The 19,404-nt window shown below is 38.5% G+C and overlaps 1 protein-coding gene across 1 annotated transcript in view; it reads left to right on the forward strand.

Annotated features, from left to right (window-relative positions):
- Window positions 1–19,404, forward strand: part of RORB (RAR related orphan receptor B) — a 196,597-nt gene that overhangs the window by 84,423 nt on the left and 92,770 nt on the right. The window lies entirely within an intron of this gene.

The following is a 19,404-nucleotide window of genomic DNA, read 5'->3' on the forward strand; positions in this document are numbered from 1 at the left end:
TATATATTGTGAAGTAGGATTGCTTCTCTGTGTTGGAGGAAATTTTAGGAGATTTCATTTAGAATATATAAAGATGCATACTGTACAGGCATTACATTGTTGGAAATGTTCCCCGATCTAATCCAAAACTCAGTAAGGGAATATGAAGTGAAGAAACAATTATTGCTCAGGATCGATTGTTTCATAGACTCCTAAGTTCTTAATTTTCTAGTGGGTTTATTTATATGAGGTCTATGCCTCTGAGAGAAGATATAAATATACTCTCTCTCAGCGTTCTTGTTGTGACTAGCTATCCTTAGCAGGAAAATATAACATAGTTGATGAATTACTATGGAAAATTATATAATAATTTAGTGATCATATAGTAATTATAAATTATATAATAATTTAATAATTATTAAATAATTATTATTTAATAATAATAGTGCTATACACCGCACAAAAAAATCCAGAACAGAATGTCTTGACTCTGACTGCAATCAAGAAAAAGCATCCATATTATCAAACTCTACACATTAGTGAAAGCTATATTTTATACTATACAAGATCAGTAAAACCTTACAAACTTATCTAAAATTGCCAAAGCACAAGGCTATTCAAGAGCTATTTTATAGCAGTTCTGGCTGACATATATGTTTGCCAATTTCTTGCACTGAGGTTCTGACACTTTGGGAGGAAATCTTAAAATACCTAAAATAGTGGAGCCAGACAGATTGTTCTGTTGATTCTGACATCTCTTTGACTTTAGTAGTCACTCGAGTTTTACACAGTAAAGAAAATCAGAATTTTATCAATTTGGCTTGCATAATGAAACATTCATGATCCATGGAAGGTGTAATCACAATGCTGTCAGCATTAGGGAGAAACTTACTCTAGTTTACATATATTAAAAATGTATCGTGCTATTTAAAATATAAAGTATCGAAGATCAAAAACTGGAATCTACAATCTGAGCCTGTGAATTCAGAGGAGTTTGGATTTGAACCTTTATGGATGAACCTTTTCTTAATCTTTTTTTCAGGACAAATCCATTTCCGATTTGGATAGAAATAAACCTTAGTGCAAACAGCTGTTCTTAAAAGATTTCAGTCCCAAATGGTAAACACCTTTAGAGAACAGTACAATTTGTGAAATTTTTGCTATCCATGTCAGAGGAAATCCTGCAGGATCAGCTTACCTCACAAGATCAGTTCAGAGGATTTTGATGGAAATAGCCTTAGCTCTGATTAGTGTTCAAGACAAAACTCTAACTTAAATTGATCTGGATCTGAATCTTAGCACTGCCTCTACACTTTACATGTAAATACATTTATATTCTCACCTCCTTACGTCATTTTAGGACTAAAATGTGGTCTCATTGGCTCTTTCGGTATATCATTGTAACACAGGGAATTTTTTTTAATTAACTTACAAGTTGGTATGAATTGGGTGTATTGTTCATGACAATTTATGGAGAGATTTTAAAGTGTCTCAATTTTCACAAAAGTATATCATAAATACATTTGAATCAAAGTGTGCAAAATTTGTGCATAGTATGTCATTAACTAGAAAGAATAGATATAGAGATCAATATTTGAGCCTTTCTTAATATCCCTCTGTAATATACAGAGAGGTATTGTAATTATATCTAAGGTAATTCTATCTAATTTCCATGTTGGTAGCTTATTACATTCTCAGCTGGAAAATTAATCTCACATATTGTATTATACAAGGTATTGGAAATGTATTTGTGTGAAGTTTGCAGAGTATAATTATTTTGTTAGCTCACTCTTTATCCTATTTAATTCATATGATTTAAAGATTTAGCAGTTTTTTTCCTTGCCTTTTTGTGTTATCCTTTAAAATTGGTAATGTATGTGCCTGAAGGGAGCATGTGTTTTTCTCTGAGAAAGGAACTTAGCAGGTCGGATGCAATGATTATATAAAACGGGAGGGGGGTGATTACTGCCTAGAAATAACTAGGAGCATGTTAAGATTAGAATATTGACCATAGTAAATATTTACTCTGAAAAGAACCCTTCATTGATGTTCACATGAGTTATATAACTTATGAAAAGCAACACACACATGCACAACTTCTGCCATTCAGCCACTATATACTTTCTTGTTCCTGCCAAGAGTGAAAGCAGGAGTGTCTAACTTCTCTTTCTAGCCCTATAGAAACAGCAGCATCAAATACCCCAAAACCAAGGGTATCAAACATACAGCCCATGGACCAGACCTGGCCCATGGAGCCACTCTATCCAGCCTGCCAGAGAATGATGACCAGAGGCAGGAGGGTGAGCAAGGGCTGGCACAGCCCCGGTTGCTCTCCAACTGCTTCACTAGTAGCCACTGCCACAACCCTCTCTTTCCAGCTGACAGCATCATGATGTGTCTCATGCTGTAGCTGAAACTGGAGTTGCTGCCACAGCACGGGACATACAATGATGATGACTGCTCTGACTCCAGCACAGGACATATGGCAGGATCTGGAGCTAGAGCTAGAGCTAGAGCCACTGCCTGCCCTGATCTGGAACCAGAGCTGTTGTGGCAGCTTCCTCCTGCCCTGGTCCATCTCCAGCCTGCATGGAGCCCTGTGGTCTAGATCTAGCCTGGGACACAAAGTGAGTTTGAACCCCCTTCCTAAAGGCTTGTAATTTTATCCTACATATACAGGCAGATCATAGTGATGACTGGCAGAAACCCAGTTAGTTCTGTTTTCATTATTTTGAATGTTTTCCTAAATGCAAATCTAATATATCCCAATCTGCTTCTTTCTAACCATTACTAATTTCTTTTGTTTTCCTCTCCTTTCTTTCCATTCTGTTCTTTCAAGGTAAGAGATAATTTTGGAAAAGGAAGTAGTTAAATTACAAGAAATTTAAACAATCATAAACCTTTCCTGGGCTACACAAGCCTTGTCTGTAGCATCATTTCTTAAAAAGGAAAATCCTTATTTTAAGAAGGTTTTAAGTTACATTTTTTTCTATTAGCACAATCATATTCAGTAATTGAAAGTGCATTTGCACTGTGAACTACTTTCATGGGGTTCAGACAAATACTTATCTGGCTTATTAAACTTCCTTTGTGTCAAAGCTCTGGTGAAGAATTTTGTGAAACTGATCACACTATTATACTAAGCAGTGCTCATCTTATAGAACAAGTACCATGTGCACTGTTTTACTGATCTATACATTTCTGTGATCACTACACTCATTGATACAACATCATTGTCTTGGACACTGCAGGAGGAAAGACAAAACAACAGGAATACATTTTAATTAGGCTACAACTCTGCTGCCTTACTACATCTGAGAAATTTTTATGGAATAAATCACCCACTGCAGATAATTTGCTTCTGCAATCCAAGGTACCTGAAAAGGCTGCCACATCTTTCAACATGTTCAGCCGAGTTTCAGAACTGTGCCTTGGATCTCTTACAGAAAGGTTGAGAGAAATGGGACTGACCACTCAGACCACCAGCTGTTAGCAGCCCTAAGCCCATTCCCCAGTACATGCCATTTCCTAATCTTCCAGTTTGTCAATGAACCAGACCACCTACTAATAACTAAACTGCTCTTTGGACATCTACAAAGCTGTGACCACCGTTAGAAAGTGTTACAACTTAACCTGCTTGCTAAAATTATGAGGGAGAAGGTGATAAAAGCTCACATTGTCCAGGTCAATCAGAAGAAAACTTTCTTCTGAGACCTGAGAGGTAACTAATTAGATATACGCAGCTAGACCAGTCCTGCTGTCATCCCAAAGGTGTAGGGAGAGGAGAGCTGTTGCTCTCAGGAACATAGAGATATCATAGGTAGAAAAAATATGTTATAAACAGAGGGCAACAGAGCTGTTTTGCAAGGTTTCAGAATTTGTTTTTTTCCTATATTGGAACAAAAACTAGCATTTTTTAAGGCTTTCACAAAGCAGAATTATATGAAAGTGTCTGTTTTTTGGATCAAGAAGGTTTGGGCCTCTTTGCATCTCTTGAAAGTCTACCCCCACTTCAGAAACCATCCCTTAGGAACTTTTGTTAAAATTAGTGTGCCTCTGTGAAATGTTTCAGTGTTGATAAAATAACCTACTATATTTTGACAAAATAGGTTTCCTCAAAATGTTTCCAGACAGCTGTAATAACAAACGCTGCCCTAAGATACCAAACAGCCCCCTCTGAAATGTACAGAATTAGTTTACTTTTTATCAGTATACAACAAAGGGAAACATTTACAGTTCTCCCTCTTCTTCTAGAAGTCTAATATTAGCAAGAGGGGGGTCAAATCTTAGCAATGGTAGCAATACAAGTTAGTCATTACAACCTCGTGTTTCTTGTATGGATTCCCCACAAACTGCTTCAGAGAACTATTGTTCTGTTTTTGCCCAATTTGGCAGGGACATACTAACAGTCAAGAACTTCAAGCATGAACATTTACACCGGTGACTTTAAAATGTATTGCATCCAAGTTCTTGATTATTTTCTGCAAGTGTGCAGGTAAAACAGCAGGCATCTACATGTACAATGAGCACAGAAGAATAAACTCCAGTGCAGTTCGCACCAGAGTCAACAGCTCCCGGGCACAGTGTATACATGTGCCCAGGACTGCAGCAGTTAGAGCTGGGGCAGAGCAGCCCCAGGCTGGCAGCAAGCTCAGGGGATCAGCCCAGGGCCCCGGGTTGCAGTGTCAGGTGGCGGAGGGGCTGGCTGGGGCACAAGGGAGCTGCAGTGTTGGGCTAACCAGGAGGCAGCCCCCTGCACTGTAGTACCCTCATGCCCCAGCCAGCCCTGGTCACCATCTACAATAATTCTGCTGTAGGATAGCACTTGTCCCAGACAGTACTATTACATGGCAGAGTTAATTAATTTACTATGCCCTAATATGGGCACACGTGTAGATTGTGACACTTTATTGCAGAGCTAATGTGTCAACTCTGCAGTAAAGTGCACAGGTAGATGAACCCTCCGTCAATGTAATCTCATGCAGAAGGATGGAAAGCATAGCCAAAGAAACTTAACTGAGCAGTCTCAAAATGGCTTAATGGTCCCCCTCAACAGCCCCCAAATTTGCCCAGTCCTAATTGCTATTAAGATATATGAGCAGAAACAATGGCTACACATCAACACCAGAGCCTTCCTATGATGTATATCAATTTTACCCTTTTGTCCATGACTAATGATGATAGCAGGCTAGATTGTGAGGTCTAGACTGAGATATTACTTGAACAAAATTTCCGTTAATTTCAATTAAGGTTTTACCTGAGCTATGATTAAATACCTCAGGAATTGACCTATAAAATGGTCTCACCGAAGTATGTTATAGTGAGCATGTGTTTTCCCTACTACATGAGAAAGATGGGCTTATGCCTACAACTAGGCAAACCCACGTTAATTCTGTGTTCTCCTACAGATTCCATGTGAGAACCTAGGCAAGTCTCTGAATCTCTGTGTCTTATTTACCCCCTCTATAAAATGAAGGTAATAGCACTTCTGTATCTCACCAGGGTGTTGTGAGAACAAATACATTAAAGATTGTAGGGCTATAGGAGTACTGTAAGCAGACACTTTATATGTCACCCATCGATTACCTTTCTTTTATTCTCTCATTCAATTCTCTCATTCTCTCATTACTTGTGGAATAAAGACCTACTCAATATAAGTGTTCCCATTAGCTTGATTGGGCAATTCAACAGCACTGAAAAAAAGAATTTACCTCTTGGGAAAACAAATCATGCCTACCACATACCATTGTGCATTTAGATTTTAAAAATCATAATAAACCGTTTGGGGCTGACATGACAAGCAGCTGGACTAACATTGACCTTCCAGATAGAGACCCTACTACTCTATTCAGGGTGGCTTCTCTTTTATTGACTAGGCATAACAGTATTGTCTGATATTTTCACTCTCTGATTTAGTTTAGGAGTGTTGGTTTCTGTAATCTCAGCACTGGTTGCCAATATGGCAAATAAATATCTACATTCGCTTTCCCCAAGTTCCCAAGGTGAATTTTGCAAATAAGTCCAGTACCAGATAATTTTTGTAACTAGTTACCAGTTTGTTACAGTTATCCAGAAATATGCATTTCACAGGGTTAAAGACAGACCACACATTGAAAACTCCAGCTCAGTTACCCATTTATCAGCTAGTCACCACTATCATTTCCCTGTGCACTACTACCATGGATGGAGACTACCTACTGCTTTAGCTCTCTCATTGTACTCCTTTTCACATCTTTCCATTGCCTGTGGTACATGTAAGGTCCAGATTATGACCTTTTATTTAAAAAAAAAAGGATTAGTTGAGTAGTAGTTACATCTTATATACTACATATGACCTTTCAAAGTAATATTAGGGCTGTGGATGACCATTAGCTATTAATATAATTGGAAACCAGGTGTCTAAATCTACTAGGCAGTTTTGAAAATCCCTACGTCCTCTCTGTGCAACATACTCTATATTTACTGCAATTTTTTGTTCTGACATTTGAAAATCAGTGGAAATGCCTATGAACAGGATTCTTCTCTATCTGCTTATACTAATCTGATCACTGCTTAACCTCTTCTTTATGATAATAAATATAATTAATTTCTTTGTTGATTATTTGTCTGCCACATTGTTTTTGCTGTTATCCAGCATGACTGATATCCAGCTCTTTCAATGAAATTGCAGTATCCAAATTTTGTAGCCAGCACACATGAACTGAAAAGACAATACATATTTCTTTTCATTGCTTATGTCCCTTTTATCCTTGCAGTAGCCATAAGAGACAGTGTTATGCACCTGCCCATTATCTGCTGCAGGATTTTGTACTTTGGGCTGCATACAGGGTGTGGTATGTTATACCTCTAAGTGCAGAGTAAGATATATTGGCTGGCTTCTCAGACCTATTAAGTCACTAGGACTGTTACGTAATATATTAACTTTACAGATATAATCCACAGTTATATCGAATGATAGTTGAATTAGTTATTATATACTGTACATATTATATTTGTCAGGAATGATAAAGTGCATATGGATGTGTAAGCTGTTCATTTGTTCATAGATCCAGAGTACCCTAGATAGTATCACAAATTTACATGATGTCTCGGGACCCTGAATTCTCTATTTGGATCTCTGATAGTTAGCTGAAAAATGCAGACACTCATATGTGGGCTGACAGCTCCCTATTAACAATGCATTTGAAGAGGTAAGTATATTGAATATGTAGCACTCTTGAAATGTGTTTCTGACACACTAAATTCAGGAATGAATAGGCAAGCAAAAGGGAGATAGTTAACAATTTGAAATGTGTATACATATTGGCATATTTATTGCACTCTGCTTCCTGAATCACTGTAATCTTTAAGTATACCTGCCAGTATATATCCCTATGTATAGCAACATTTTAAATAGCTTTAGAAGTGAAACTCTGTAGGTAGCAGAGGAGGGAAAATTGATGTAAAAGTAACCTGTCACAGGGACTCTCCAGCCTTGCAAAGTATTTATAGCTGATCAGTTAGTACTGGGTTTCAGTAATATTGTTCAATTGATAACATATAAACTTTAACACATTCTGTTGGGTCTTTTTGCTTAAACTAGAAATGGACCTGAACTGTAAACTTTGGTCCTGAAAACACATCTTGAATCTTCCTGGAAGGAAACAGAAAGAAGCCAACCTCAGAGATTAGGAGAGTTTCAATCTGAGGCCTAAATTAAGCAGGAATAAAATAGGATCTGCTCTTTTTCTACCACTAGTTATCACAAGAAGGGTACGATGCAGTTCAGAAAGGGGTGGAAAATTGTGTCTGTTCCTCTAGGATCTCAGAGAGGCACTGTGCACCTGCCTGATACCAGAATGGACTGCTGCTCCACTGCCTCAATGTAGGACTCTGCCTTTAAAGAAAATTGAGTCCAGGGTTTCATGCAGGAGCTAAAGGTAATTTCTGTTACAGTTCAGTAGGATTAAATCATAGAGGGCATGTTCACATGCCCCATTAGGGGGCGGCAGTAAATTGCGGAGCTTATTGCTTCTCAGTTTATTGCTCCTGGGAAGCTCCAGGGCGCATGTATGCATTTGTGCCCAGACCACAGCACATTGAGATGGGTCAAAGTAGTCCTGGCTGCCAAGTGGCTCAGGGGGTCACCCTGCTTGTCTGGAGCTACTCCAACCAGGCTCAGTGTGCTGCAGGGGGTCTGGCTAGGGCATAAGGGTGCTTCAGTGCAGAGCTAACCAGCAGGCAGCACTCCCACTGAAGCACTCTTGTGCTCCAGCCAGCCAGGTCAGTGTCTAAATGTGTGCTGCTGTGCATGAAAAACTCGGCAGCAGTGTTTATTAGTTTTGTGCACCCTAATAGGAGAGCATGTGTGGATGCTGAGACATTTACTGTGTAGTTAATTAGACAACTGCACAGCAAACATCTTGTGTAGATGTGCTCAGCATGTGCTTACTTAAGACTTTTGCTTTTTAAAGCAGAAGTCCTTCCCTTGTCCAGCCATGGGCCTTCCACTCTCTACGTACGTTGTCAAATTCTGTACTTGTTCTGCTTTTCCAAAGAGACTTCGTAACCCGTTGACCAGAAGCAGCTTATAATAACTGACACTCTCCAACTCTTCCACCCCAGCACTTGGTGATACTAATACAGACTACTCAGATGTGTAAACTTAGATACGCGTTTAAGTGTCTTGCTGAGCTATGTCTCTGTAGATTGATTTTAAAATTGGTGAAATTGACATTGAAATTGGAGAGGAAAAAGATCTTTAAGTTCAGTACAGCTTTCTAGTGACAACTGTTATTCAAAGGATAAACTCCTCAGCCTTGAGAGGGGGAAAAAGAGTGCCTCAAGCACTCCTCAGTAATATGCACTGTTGGCATATCGAGCAATATTACTGAGCTGTTGAGGAATGTTTGCTTCAGCATGAAACCTTTGGATAATAAAGTGAGAACTCTATATCCCCTGAAAAAGATTTTTTTTTTCCAGGCCTAGGGATATTTGACAATGTTAGACCCCATGAAAGCTGTCAGATTACCAGTGTTAGGATCTGGATATTTCAATTCATTAAAGCAGCACAGCATAAATTGTTAAATTGTAACCGTCCACAGACTGTCACACTATGTCCTCAGCAATACTTGTAGATATTACTGAAAAAATGGTAACCCAATTTACACTAGTTTGGGGTAAGTATTTTTCAAACGAATAATCAAATCACCAAAAATGTAGTTTCCCTTACCCAAAAACCATTTATAAATTAGACTAATACTTAGTGAAAAAAAATGTCAGGATAGATTCTAAAAAAGCAATAAGGAAGAGATGGTCTGGCCAACCTTTATTTAAAAGTTCTGCAATTTGGACACTCATCCAGGACTTTGGTTGAATTCCCTCCTCTTCATTTTGGCTGGAAGGAATTTGAACCTGCATTTTCTATGCGTGTGTATAATAGCAAGGGTATTTTTAGAAAGAGGGGGAAAAGTCTCTTTCAATCTTTTGTGTTGGAACTGTCCTGTTTTATATAAAATATTTTTATATTTTTGAGCAAGAAACAGAATGAGTGAGAATTATTTGCATGCAGAAAGGTGGGACATCTGGATTTTATTCTGTATTTTAATAAGTATTTAAATGTTCCATATAAAGTTGAATAGTTCTTCTAGGAGTCACAGAGGGGAAAAACACCTTAGAATACCTTATAGCATGGCAGTTAGGTACAGTTATGGGTGATGTGGCTTCAAATTACCTCAGAAAGCTCTACTTTGATAGCCAATTAAAAAAATTGATTATTCTCACATACCTATTCTCTTTGCCCGTTCAGGATGTAGTGTCTTCTCAGAACAGCCAGAAAGGCCTCAAATTATTTCCAATTTTGATGTGCACTGCTGTCCACTAACATTACAGACACCTTTCACATATTCTGGGTTCTTGATTTGTTTTTCAGTGGAAATAAAAATGACTTGGTATTCATTTGAATCCATGAAACTGATTTTTTTTTAATATATATTTTATGTTTTTGACCTTCAGAACAGTTTTCCAATAATAAGCAGATACCTGAAGCAGAAAAAAAAATGTTTAAAGAAATCTGTGAAGTTTTACAAGTGTTTACCTCAGAGAACTATAATAACATTTTGTTTTGTGTCATTCTGTACCAGGTACTGTCACATAGATAACTAAAGACTCTGTTGTACCAGGTACTGTCATGTAGCTGACTAAAGACTCTGTTAGTGATTGCTTAAATCTCTGAGGCCAAATTCTGTTCTGTTTCATCTTTATCGAGGTTATGCAGGTATGAGAGAGAAAAAAAGGTTCCCCCCTAATCTTTATAGATAAAAATTTCAAAAGCACCCATATAATTTAGGAACTGAAGTTCTGCTTTCAAAAGTAACTTTAGGAATTAGGAGTTTAATCCCATTCATTCTCAATGAAAGAATATGAATATTTTCCAGACTGGTCACAAATTTTCGAAGTGAAATAATTATCTTTGAAATAAACAAGCTCAAAATGAATTAGAGATCTAGGAAACTTTTTTATCACAAGGGATGTGAATAAAAGGAGACTAGAATTCTGTGCAACTAACTGCTATACATACACACGCCGTATTTACTTGAATAGAAGACAACCCTGATTAAAAAATTACCCCCTAATCATTAGATTGTATATATGGAAAATGTATACATTTGTTGTAATTTTCCAGGTACAGAATCTCATTACTGGAGGTTTGCCTTGAATTTGTCCCCCTACAGGAAGGAAACAAATCTGGGGGTCAAGTAGCCCCTTTTCCCTCTGCTTCCTCTCAACAGCAGCCCCTTCCTCAGCAGCCCTTTCCCCCTCTCCTTACTGAGCACCTAGAAATAAGGAGCAAATCTGAAAATAATGGCCTCAAAATAAAACACAGCTGTAGCAATTTGTATATACTACCCATATATTCAATCCACAGTTGATGCAGGTTATCTTTTTTTTTTAAACTGCTGTAAGCTTTTATACAGGTACTCCATATGCACTCCAAGCAGCACTTTGGCATCTACTTATATATAGGGTTGATTTTTTTTATTATTTAATTTGTATCTAAGGCCAAATTAACCAAAACTAATTCCAAATTCATGAATCCAGAACCATAAGTGTCTCTACTACCGGCAAAAATCCTCCACCCACACCTGGGGCTTCAGATGTTTCCAAAACCTTTGGCGGGAATCCTACTTGCAGGCCCAAGCCCGGAGGTTCAGATGCCCCCAAGCTTTGCTTGCCCTGAGCCATAAGGCCCTTGGAACAAGCAAGGGAGGAAACTCCTATTTCCATAAACTGAGCTTAAAGCTGCTGCACCTCAGCACATACTGAACCATACCAGAAGAGTTCTCCTGCTAGATGGCTCAGGAAAACTGCCTTCTTGGACACAGATACATAGTTATTTCCCCTGCCAGGTTAAGAAGTTACACTTGATCTAAGCCTTTAAGAAGCCTATAAACTATTCATGATACTAGTCCAAAGCCAAAGGCTTGTGATTTAGCATATATTCATTGGCCTGGGCCCCACCAGAATCAACAGGATTTCAAGCCATGGTATCCCAACAGCTCTGCACTGCTCAGTATGTGCATATACTCCAGATACCCCACAAAGGATCCATGTGCTAATTATTAGCTCCCATTCATGACTGGAACCAGGTGTTCTTGTCACAAGTCCTGGGATGCTCCAAAAATTTATATGCAGATGAGATGCAGAGCAACCTGGTCTGGTTCCACCTTATTGAAGGTGGGACCACACTAATGGTATGTGACAGGTTAGAGAGGGTGGGAGGTAGGGGAACAGAGGGATTCTGAGTGACCAGTTTGGGGCCCTGTTTCAGGATGTTTGCCAGGCATTTAAAGCTAGGGAAGAAACAGGAATGATTGAAAATGGGAAGAAAGGCACAGCTCAGCTGTGGGAGAGAAAATGAAGTCAAAATATATGTGATGAAATGGCTCACCATGACGGGAAAAAGAGTCAGCGCTGAGGAAGACTGTGCTTAATGGGCAGTACTATATATGTTATTCAGATGGGCTGCTCTAATCTGTTTTTGTGGTAGGTTCCCATCGGCATGTTTGTCCAATATGGGCCAAGTTTTTTATGGTCATGATCAGTGTTGGCTTCGTTGTATCAACTTCGTAGTTGGTTTCTATTGCTGAGCACATTCTACTTTTGGCTGCACTTTAATGATAGACAGTGTATTTAATTACATTTTCTAGTATGCATTTATAAGACAAAGGGCTTTTTTCCTTATGCTAATTTGGGGGGGAACCTTGTCTTGTACCTGTGTAAATATGGTATTCAATATATGGTACTAACATGTTATCTATAGTATATCATACATCTATAGTATACTATCCAACTACAATATACCCTCTAACTACTATTTTTTCCAATGTTATTGATCTTTGAGGAGATAAGCAATTGAAATATATTGATATATGAAATGACAAGTTTCGGCTACTTATGAGCTAGTAATTTACTTTTCTATTTAGTACTACTGATCCCTATTTCAATGAACATGAAGATTTATTGACAAAGGGTGGCTAGGGGGTCATTCTATTTAAAGTGAAAGATAATAAATCTAGATGCTAATCCATAAACATTCAGTTAAATAGAGCTAATTTTTGAAAGTCTGTGAGTTTTACTTGGAAAGATCAGCATTGCAACCATGGATGTATTATCAAGTTTTTTATTTCTTAAACCATACTATTTGAGTGGCTTCAATTTATTTTGTAACAAAACTCTGTAAAGCCTATTATTACATAGTAATCAGTTCATGAAACCGAATTAGTTTATATTGCTCGCTATTTTTTATCTCTGAGAAAGCAATGAATGGAAATATTTTGTCTTATCACATGGCAGTTTCAGCTGGTCAGGAGCCAGGATTTCTCTCTTTCATATACCAGTAATGGGTATTTAAATGTAATTCACCTTTAAAGGAGAATTATTGTAGTAACTGATTCACATCGCTTTAAGATGTACAAAAGGAAAAAGATCAAGTCATTTGATTGACACATTAACTATGATAAGGAAACCTTCCAAGGAACTTACAAAAAAAGGTCAACAGAAGAGTAATTTAAAAAATTGTAACATGACTGATACTCTCATGGAATCCATTTCTTCTTCAGGACTTGTTAGTAAATATTGCGTTCGAGTAGAACAGATATCCTGTTTTACAATAGTTAGATGATTTTATAATCAAAAGTAAATGATTGTGGGCATGAAATGTGTTATGTTCTATAGTTTTTAGCATGAACTTCTCAAACAGATGATATATTTTCATTGCTGATGCATAGCCAACAGATGACAATAACCTACAATTTTTGACCTCCCTCAGCATTCTCTTGTTTTTTCCATTATTGCCAGAGGTTGCACAAGCCATAGGATTTCATTTGGAAGTATTTATTAAGAATATTTTCTGCAGCAGCATTGTATAAAAGTAACTCAACTATTGCACGGTCACTTACTACAAGCAAAAAAAGATGTTCTGATACTTCAAGGCACATCAATTTTACAAATATTATGTAGGTGTAATCCCAGTGTATCACAAAGAGCAGATAAAATCATATGGAAGTTTTGCAAGTGTCAGGTGTACATGCATTGCTCATGTATACATCAGAAAATGGGGGGTGGCCATTGTAGTTGATGTGTGTCATGAGACATGGGAGCCAACCTTTTTGGCAAGTGTGCCACAAGGTAAGCCCCACACCCTTTCTGAGTGCTGCTCCAATCCCCCTCCCTGACTGGTCTATTGCTCTGCTGTCTGCTCTCTGCCCTATCTTTCACTGTGTTCCCTGCCCCCTCCTCTGGATTCAAAGACGCACCTTGTACTGAGAAAAAACAAAGATTTTTTTATGTATAAGGAGAGGAAGCAAAGGGGTTTGGGTTGTCATGCCAAAGTCAAATGTAAATTGGAGAAAATCCATGCTTTCTGCAAGGACTTGCAGGGTGTTGGATTCCTTTGAGATATTCAGTTCTACAAAGTCAGTTACCTGCATACGCATACCTGGAGCCGCCCAAGTAACATAATATAGCCTATGCCTCAGAAATGTAATGGCTGTTCTCTGTATTAGCTCAGCATCTGGGTTCTTGTCAAAACCGCTTCATCTTTAGGCAATCTGGATTAATAGAGGATACCAAGATGATGCATCATCAGAATCTACCAAGCAAGGGTGATGATCCCAGTCTTAAAGAAGACCAGGATCATCTCTACTCTTTTAGTGCAGCCACCACAAGGTGGACATGAGTGATTGCTCCTGAGAAATCACCACACCAAAGACAGTATATAAACATTTCCAAATGCAAAACACGGCGGTTAAACCCGCAGAACACATTTCCTGGAAACCTGGAAGCACCACCTTATTGTTTAGCATGTGCTTATAAAATAACAGGTAGAGATAGTGAGCTCTGGCCTTCTGTCTGCTCTTGCAACCATTTTCCAGGCACTTGCTCGGTGTCAAATCTCCCAGCAGCTGAAGCAGTGTGTGTGGTGTGTAAACACACTGCAGTGCCAGGATGGTAGGGGCAAATGAAGGAAAAGTATAATGACAGAAAAGAGCTGACACATGAGCTCTCTAATTCTCTGTTTGTTTTTATAATTAGTGGTTCACCATTGAACAAACTGTTGATAGTTTCTGAGTGAGATTGTGCCAGTGCTTTGGCATGTTTGCCTGAGATTGCCAACAATATGCCTTTTTAATTGTTTTTAGTTCTATTTTCTTATATGAGAGAGCTTCTTACTTTTTTTTTTAACTTCCCAGACAGAATCATTTTCTAAGTTTCTCAATAAAGACTGTAGTCTCATCACTGGTTGCTGACATTCAAAATTGACAGGAGGAAGAGAAATCTTGAAATACACAAAAACTTAATGGTATTAGCTGCACCGTTTAAGAAACTCGTCAGCTAAGAGCCTGCTGTTACACATAATAATCTCACTTCCTTATTGAGAAAAAAGTACATGAGTCACCTGAAGAAATATTTTCTCCTAGACATGTCTTTTTTTTTGTATGCTGTTTAAAGACTAAACTGTATAAAACAAGATTGACATTATATAATTACTTGCCTCTTACACTGCGCTAACTTAATTTGCTTCTCATTCCTAGGTATTTAAAAGGCCATTATTTTCCCATCAGACTTTACTGTCTGCCAATTAAAGCTTTAGATAGATGAGGTGGGGAGGGAACTTTTTTATAAAAGGTTTCAGGTAGACATATTGAAAACATCTTCTTTGTATTGCTTAACTTTTAAAAAGTGTCTATGATTTTCACCAGGTATAAGGATTTTCCTTGCTATTTTGTTAATACATTGTCTTTCCAACTTTGTTTTACAAAGCAACGTATTTGCATCTTAATAATGGTTTTTCATTAGCAACATTTACTGGTAAAATAAGAACAAAGAGGAATAGAGTCCCATTGATCCAAATAGTAAAAGCTCTTTCATACTCTTGGATAGATCTACTAGTGACACCCAATAGGACTACATTATTATGACTGCAGTTGTGACATGGCTGTCTGGAAGTATTATTTCCCAGTGCCTTTCTGGATAATTCTCAGTAGGACCAATACTACAGCTTAATCTGGATCTTTTGAGTCGCTTGATCAGAAATCATTAGTGTCCAAGGAAACATGAGGCTAGGATTGGATAATAAGTAAAGCTATAACCATCTGAAATGAAAATGCAAGCACTGTCTCTTGTTATTTGCTGCCATTTTAAGTAATAAGAGATATGTTAGTAAGGTTTTTCTCTCCCTTGCACAGTACTTTGAATTCAGGTCATTTTCTTTCTCCCTGTGTAGTTATGGGAAATGGCTGCACTTTTGAGGTGCAGAAAATCATAGTAATTGCATTATGCATGAGAACTGTGGAAAGGGATAGTCAGTATAAAGATGCATACTTTTTGTTCACTCAAAACGATCATTTAAAAAAAAGAAAAATTTAAAAGGTCACAAGAAACAAACCAAAGTTTCCTATACCATTAAAACATTTTTAATAGGGATGCCATTTTTGACAACTGTAATATTAATATGTGTAGCATTTAAGAACACAGTGGAAAGTATCTTAGTACTTCACCTTGATAAAATATGATTGTTCTACTGTACCCTTCATTTAACTTTTCCTAGCAAGTTAAGTTTTCAGTCTCAGTACCTAGAAGGGAAAGTCTTGCACTTTCAATTACAGATCACACAAGTAGCAGAATTAGAAATCTGGGGAACAATTTTTTGATTATGCCTTCCTTATTGGATTCTTGTACTTCATCATCTATCATATCTCATTAGGAGATACCAAATTTGCATCTAATCATTGTATTAGCTTCATCAAAGGTTATGTATTTTATCTTATCCAAGAACAATCAAATTGAGCCTGGAAATAGTACTGTATTTCACTGCTAAGGCAAAGTAAACTTCGGCTTCAGTAAAATTGTATTTTTCTATCAGGTAGAGCTAAGATATACCTGAAACCATGTGCCTTTTCCTTGCAAAAGAAAGTATTTATTGTTTCCTGACCACTCAACTCTTTCCATTTAAGACAGAAAAAATTATGTCGTTCCCCCCTCCCGTCCCACCACCACACACACACACACCATCCTGTTTTATGAATTCAGAAGAGTTATCCTACCATCACCTGAAAATAGTCATGTCACCCCTGTGAAATGACATCAGTAGCATTAAGAATCTACCAATGATGTCTTCAGTATCCATTCTTACTTGTAGTTTGCTCTCAGTGGTTTTGGGAACTTTCAAAAATACTCTGATAAAAACTGTAAAATGTTAATATATGGCAGAAGATTGTGCTGGTGATTCACTAAGTTGCACTCTTCTCTTTTATCATGTGCTTAAGTACTGGACAGTGAAAAGTACTGTCTATTGCATAAATCAATGAACCAAAGGGCCATATCATTTGTTTCCATTAAATATTTGCTGATACCTTAGCCCCAGTATCCTAACCATATTCACGTATGGGTAGTTTCATTCTGCCTGATTGGCTGACTATCCTCTGAAGTTCAGCTGGATAGAACTTCATCTTGCTCTGTTATGTAAGGTTGCTGTTAAATAGCTCCTCTATGTCATCTCAGCAGTGGGAGTATTTTGAAGATGGTTGAAGTCATTTAACTGCATCAGAAACCGGTTCAAATCTGTAACACAACAGAAGTTCAATGCACATAAACCACTTTCAAAATGGCCAAAAGCAGTTTAAGATAAACCTGGATGGATGTAGTATCAAACTTAACTGATTTAGGTTAAATTGGATTGAACTTCTGTCCCAGATCCCTTCCAGATTCAAGTAATTCACAGTCTCCTAGCATCCCAGGATGCTTTGCACCTCGTCTGTAAACCCTACCCCCCTCGCAGGGTGGGTAGGCTAGCCTTGGCCCAAGTTTTCTGCTCCAGCTGGGCAGGGAGCAGTGCTCTAGCACCCCTCTGCTTCTGGCCAGGGCCACTGCAACTATGTGGCTGCATTTCCAGAATCAAAAGTGAATGTCTGTTCACCTGCTTATTGGTTTAATCTATGCAGTTAAGACTAAACTGCAAAGATTGAATTGATTCAGGCTCAGGCTTTTTGACTGTCTGTACTTAGCCATTAGGTCTTACTGAATTATTACTTATCCACTGTATCATTCTGATTACTGTTCTTATTCCTGAAACTTTACTCTTTAGTCCCATTAATGACAGCTAGGTGCTTTAGTGCCTTTTTTGCCTTTGAAAAACTATTCTGTTTCCCTTGTGTAGTCAAAGGGTCAGGTCTAATAAAGGATATGGTGGCTAGAATTTAGGCTTTAGGGTACTTCACTTTTAGGCCCACTTTTATCCCTGAAATGGACCTCAGAACCCTGTGTTAGGAGCTTAAGTTCTTATATAGTGCTTGGAGAGAGCCGGGTACCTCAGAATTTGTTTCAAAACAGCCGGTAGGTTGAGCAGGGATCCACCTGAAGTCAGCAGGCAACTTTCCAGAACTTGCCAATTAAGGAATGCTGAAGACCCTCCCCTCTCTTCACTGTTAATCTAATTAAGATGCTTATGAGTTGAGTTAGGCCTCATGCACCCACCTACATTTTCTCTCCCTGTTCCAGTGAATATTTAATTCTTTTCTACATGGTAACATGACTTGAGCAGGAACCCTCTAACCCAAATAGCCTATACCCTGGTGTAGGGCACGCTTCTAAGAAGTATCCTCAGGCAAAGCCAGACATTGACTTTGGGTTTTTCACTTTTTAGGTAAGGACTCAAACCACTGGGCAATTCTATAAGGGGAAGAAGAGCTGTGGGGGGACACTAAAATCCCTATCTCTTCCTCTGGTGGTGGAAGAAAAACCTACTTACTTCTTTCACAGGAAGGATATAGGCACCTATCCTCAAGAAAGGATTCAGGCTGTGATACTGAATCAATGGAGGTGCCTCCATTTAACTCTGAGTAGGAGGCCTGAAGGGGTGAGATTTAGGACACTCCGCATGTCAGTATTTCCATATTGGGTTGCTTCCCATAAAGACAGCTCCCTGCTCAGCATGTTGGCTCTTTTAGATCCTATTCTGAAGCATTAAAGTTCCCCAAGCAGTGGATAAAAAGTCCCTATGGATTCCATTCTTTTAGGTACCAGGTGCCTAAAAGTTAGACTCTGAGCTTTCCTCTCTCGTGGATATCAACATTGTTTTTGGCTCTGTCTCTTAATTAATTTCATAGAGGAAGTCTATGATTATCACTTCTTTGAGTCTATACATAGTCTCCATTCCCACTGGCACTAGAGCATGGCTCCTTTTCATGACATCCTGGGCACATCTACATGTGTTATTAATGTGCCTGAATAAACTCTGGTGCAGTTCACACTGAAGTTTATTGCTCCTGGGCACAGCGTTTGCCTATGTGCCTGGGACTGCAGCGTGCTGAGCCGGGGTGGTGCAGCCCCAAGCTGGCAGAGGGCCTTGTGGGGGACAGCCTGCCAGCCCAGAGCTGCTCTGCCCTGGCTTAACATGCTGCAGAGTGGAGCACAAGGTTGGGACACGGGGGTGCTATAATGTGGGACTAGCCAACAGGCAGCCCCTGCAATGTAACACCCTCATGTCACAGGAAGCCCCAGTAACTGTCTACATGTGCATTTGAGCACACGTAAGTACTCCACCATAGGATAGTACTTCTGTCAGGCAGTACTATCCTACAGAGAAATTATTTAGTTTACTGCACCCTAATAGCACTGCACATATAGATGGTGATGCTTTACTGTAAAGCTAATTAGTCCACTCTACAGTAAAGCGTATATGTAGCTCCACCCCCTCTATACCATTTGAAACCATTCCTGCTCAATGCTGTGGTGCTTGAAATACAGTGAGATGTATGTATACTATAGTAATAGCACATTATGACAGTTGCAAGCTCCCTGTCAATTGAATATATTTTAACAGCAGCAACAATGACCTTTTAGCCAGCTTTTTTTTTTTTTATTTAAAAAATGTTGTCTCTAAAT

The sequence above is a fragment of the Alligator mississippiensis genome, chromosome 3, assembly GCF_030867095.1.
Source record: "Alligator mississippiensis isolate rAllMis1 chromosome 3, rAllMis1, whole genome shotgun sequence".
Lineage (NCBI taxonomy): Eukaryota > Metazoa > Chordata > Crocodylia > Alligatoridae > Alligator > Alligator mississippiensis.